Below are 5126 nucleotides of genomic sequence, written 5' to 3'. Positions count from 1 at the left end.
TTACCTGCACACATTTTAGAGAGACCATTTTCAGCCTAAGTGTCTCTCATTTCTGTGTTTAATCACATTGTTTGTGAGATGAATGGATTCAATGAGCAGTTAAGAATAGGACTCCCTGGAGTTCTCATTGTGGCTCAGTGGTAATGAACCAGATTAGTATCCATGAGGACATGGGTTGGATCCCTGGCCTTGCTCAGTGGGTTAAGGATCCAGTGTTGCCGTGAGCTGTGGTATAGGTCACAGACGAGGCTTGGATCCCAAATTGCTGTGGCTGTGGTGCAGGCTGTCGGCTACAGCTCTGCTTCAGTCCCTAGCCTGGGAAATTCCATATGCTGAGGGTGTGGCCCTAAAAAGCACCCCCCCAAAAAAATAGGATTTAGTGATCTTTCTATAGGGAATTGTCTAATGTAGAGACGCCCAAACACTTGTCCACAGGAGTCTCTATTAATTCACAACAAAATGAGGAAAATAGGACATTGTATTAAAGTCCATTCAGCTAAATGCATTCAATATATGACTATTTTTTAATAATCCTTCCCAACTATTGGTGTTAAAATGTTTCATGCAATGCTGGAAAAGGAGGATTTTCAATAGGGTTTATTGCTTTGGTTGTCATTTCTGAGCAGAATAAAATGTTGTTGACCTTATGTTACCTAATTTTTTTTTTAGGGCTGCAGCCCTAAAAAAAGGTTCCCAGGCTAGGGGTCGAATTGGAGCTACAGCTGCCGGCCACAGCCACAGTCGCACCAGATCTCAGCCCCGTCTGCGACCTACACCACAGCTCACAATGCCAGATCCTTAACCCACTGAGCAAGGCCAGGGATAAAACCCACATCCTCATGGATCCTGGTCAGGTTCGTTAACTGCTGAGCCACAGAGGGAATTCCCTGTTACCTAAATTTTTAAAAATTTTACAGTTCCATGAAATTCGTAAACCTGAGAGCCATGGCTAAGATAAAAGTTCCCAGCGGAGGGGACTTTTGAGTCTTGGAGGGGCATGAATGGGGCCACAGCAGTGGATGAAACCCGTGGCATCAGCATGGTGTGGTGGTGGTGGTTTTTTCTAAGCCAATAGACTTTTTATTGTATCATAAAACATGACAAATGCATCAGAAGCATCATCTAGCATCTTGTTGTTTCTGTAGCCGGGACAACTCAGAGAATACTCAGCAGCCTGCTGAACTGTTCCTTTTTCAGAAACATAGATACCCTCCAAAAATTTTCTGATATCCTTGCTGGTAGCTGTCGTGGCTTGCTGAATCAAAGCAGCTTTGATACAAGTTCAATGTCGTTTCCTTCTAAAATCAGCTCATCTTTCTGGGCTTGAGATGCTGAACAAGCAACTGTGGCCTCATCCAAACCCTGCAGAGGTATTTTTCCCCTAAAAAATTTCAGATTTCAACAAGAGAACCATTCTCCTGAATAAGGACGCTGACGGGGAGGTGAGCATACACAGACCTCATCTTGTAAGGGGAGCCCAGGGTAACACGCTTGATCATGTTACGCGGGTGACTACAGATGGTGCCAGCAGTGGCTGGTTCATTTCTATTGCCCCACCATGTGCCAGCCCGGAGCCTCTTCTTTTTCTTTCCAAGGAGACGGAGTCCTACATGGATGTAGTCAGAGGGCCTCTGGGCCTTCACAGCGACTCTGGCTCCTTTTAGAGTGATGGCGATATTTCCTGGAATGGTCTTCATTCTCACAGCAGATGCGGCAGAAACAGCAGCCTTTGTGGTTCTGACGCCTTCCCCCAGCCGCCCTCTTCATTCTTCTCCTTCACTCCCAGGCAGCCCTTGGGGGGTCACACCCAGCTCCAAATGCCTCCTCCCTCGTGGGCCACGCTGTCCAGACTTGAGACTGCCTGTCCCCTCCGACAGCTGCTGCAGGTTGAGAGGGGCTCAGGGAAGAGGCTGGAGGGGCCTCACGCCGCACTGTGAGTCAGGTTTTATCACCCTGTTTCTCATGGGGGTGTTTTTACCTCATCTTGGCCCCACATTCTGGGGCTTCCTTTCTCTATATGACAAGGTGACACACTCTTGCTATGAAAGCAACGTGATGCAGGAGAAAGAAGACTGGACTCAGAGACTGGATGCCCCTCTCCAGCCATGTGACGGGGGCGACCCCTCTGACCCTCAGTTTCCCCACCTCCAAAACGAAGATAATGGTGCGGCCTCACCGTGTTAATGTGGGAATTAATTCTTTAAAATGTATGTTTTAGTCCATTTGGGCTGCATAACAACCATGCCACAGATGGGCTTCAACAACACACATTTATTGCTCATAGTTCTGGAGGCTGGTTAAGGAGTTCCCTGGTGGCCTAGAGGTTAAGGTTATGGCATTATCACTACTGTGGCATGGGTTCGATCACTGACCCAGGAACTTCTCCATGTCATGGGCGCGACCAAAGTATGAAAAAACAAAACAAAACAAAAAAACTATGGAGGCTGGTTAAGTTCAAGATCAAGGCATCGGCAGATTTTGTGTCCGCTGCGGGCCCCATTCCTGGTGCACAGACCACCTTCTCTCTGTGTCCTCACAAGGCGGAAGGGGCAAGGGACCTCCCTGGGGTCTCTTACAAGCGCACGAACCCATGCATGAGGGCTCACCTTCGTGACCTCATCACCCACCTCCTAATACCATCACACTGGGCATCAGGATTTAACGTAAGAATTTGGAGAAGGCAGATACACTCGGTCTATAGCAGGATGTGAAAGTGGGCATGTCTCTGGCCTCTCAAAAGAGCTCAGCACGTGTTATTTGAATCTCATGGTAAGAATAGGAGGGCTGAGAGCGGTTCTTTCCCCAGACTCCATTTCCCTTTCCACGTAGGATGAAATGTGAAGGCAGAGTTGCGCTTAGTGGAATTGCAAATGTGGATGACAGGTTACTAGGGAGACATGAAGCAGATTCGGACTCCCCAGCCCAAGCCCTTCAGCCAGTCTTGCCTTCCCACTGTCTGCTCACAGCCTTCTCATCCTTGAGTCCCCTCAGTCACTGACTGGCTTGGTTTCCCTCTTAACTCTCAACCTTATGCCATAATGCCTGGAATTTAATAAGCAGAGCATAGACCTGGCCTGAAAGCCCAGTGGGCTCTGCCTCGGTTGTTCGCAGACTCCGTGGGTACCACACGTCTACTCTGCCCTCGCCTGGGTTTCCTCTCTGCTCCCTGCCGTGGGGGCAGCTGAACCACAAACATTCCATCGTCCCATTCCCCATAGTAACTGTTTCAAACTTTCAATTCTGTCCTTAATCCTCCCTCCTGTTCATGCCAACTTTGCGTTTCAGGAGCTAACCCTCCCTCCCCAGTTCACGGATAAAGAAAAAGGCACCTTGTGGAGACTCACTCAGCTTCCTAACTCTGCACCTTTGAATTTGCCCGTGTTCCCATCTCTCTTCCCCCTGCTGAGTGAGTGACAATGTCCACCAGAGACTCATGAAAGGATTTCTAGGCAGCAGGGTGGCCCTGAGGACCCAACCATGATGCCAGGGCAGGAGATGCCATCAGCCAAGAAAGAGAATAGAGCAGGACAAAGCCTAATTCAGGGAAGAGCCATGGAGGGGTTGCGGGGGTTAGACTTGCAGACAGAGCTAGTCATCTCAGATCAACGAGAATTTGTCAGGCTGCTATGATGTGCTAGACCTGCTGCACTGAGTACAAAGAAAAATAAGAGACCCCTGACTTGGAGGGGCTAGAAAATGCACCAAATATGAGGGAGCCAAAGTCAAACCACAGGACATCTCAGACTACGGCTCAACTGTGAATGCAAAGAATGCCAAGACCAAAGGTGTTTTCTCTTCTTCCTCTCCCCTTTCCTTTTAAACCCCAAAATTGCATCCTTGTCCCTGTGTCCAGAATTATTTTCTGGAAAGTATGACCTCCACTAGGCAGTCTTAGATCGCTCCCTGGTGGCTATTTAAGGAATTAAATATTTAGCTTCCAGAGGAAAGGGTTCTAGATAAGAACCGGAGAAAAAGCACTCATTCAGAAATATTTACTCCCCAAAACTCTATAACAGGCACCAGAAATACAAACAGATACCCTTAAGTTTCTTCCAACCTAATAAGAAAAAACGTAATGCTTATTAGGACTTATACTAGTTTCTGAATTGAAATCCAATATTAAAAACACATTTGGAGTTCCCTGGTAGCTCAGCAGGTTAAGGATCCAGCGCCATTACTGCTGTAGCTTAGGTTGCTGCTGTGGCGCCATTTGGATCCCTGGCCCCAGAACTCCCACATGCTACAGGTGCAATGGAAAGAAGAAAACAAATTTAATGAGAAGTAAGATCTCTTGACTGAATTATGGTTCCTCATGGAAGAGAACATAGTATCCACTGTGAAATAGAAAAGGGAGTTCCCATCGTGGCGCAGTGGTTAACGAATCAGACTAGGAACCATGAGGTTGCGGGTTCGGTCCCTGCCCTTGCTCAGTGGGTTAACGATCCAGCGTTGCCGTGAGCTGTGGTGTAGGTTGCAGACGCGGCTCGGATCCCGAGTTGCTGTGGCTCTGGCGTAGGCCGGTGGCTACAGCTCCGATTGGACCCCTAGCCTGGGAACCTCCATATGCCGTGGGAGCGGCCCAAGAAATAGCAACAACAACAACAAAAAAGACAAAAAAAAAAAAAAGAAAAAGAAAAGAGAAAGTCTAGTCCTTCCAGTCTATTTTTCTTCTAAGGCTACTCTCATCTTTCCTAGCTCCCCACATTTTACTCTGACCAGACACTCTGAAACCTGCATCTTCAAAGGTGCCAACAGGGGAGGCAACTCTGGGCAGGAGAACGAGAACCAGATGGACAGCAACAGTCATGAACTTCCGCTAAACACAGCCAGGTGAACTTGAGTCAGGTTTCTTACGTCTCTGAGCCCGTTTCCTCATCAGCAAAATGGAAATTCAAATATCCACCTTGCAGGAAGGTTACAAGGATTAAATAAGATCATGAAGTGGGAGGGAGTTCCTGTCGTGGCACAGCAGAAACGCGTCCGAGGAGTATCTCTGAGGATTCAGGTTCGATCCCTGGCCTTGCTCAGTGGGTTCAGGTTTGGCATTGCTGTGAGCTGTGATGTAGGCTGGCAGCTGTGGCTTTGATTTGACCACTAGCCTGGAAACTCCCTTGTGCTTCACAGCA

The 5126-nt window shown here is 48.0% G+C and overlaps 1 pseudogene; it reads right to left on the bottom strand.

The window, feature by feature from the left end:
* LOC102157629 lies at nt 1064-1697 on the bottom strand (annotated as a pseudogene).

Source organism: Sus scrofa, chromosome 9 (assembly GCF_000003025.6).
Source record: "Sus scrofa isolate TJ Tabasco breed Duroc chromosome 9, Sscrofa11.1, whole genome shotgun sequence".
NCBI classification, from domain to species: Eukaryota; Metazoa; Chordata; class Mammalia; order Artiodactyla; family Suidae; genus Sus; species Sus scrofa.
Note: the sequence above shows the minus strand (reverse complement) of the source record. Positions and strands in the feature narration are given on the sequence as shown.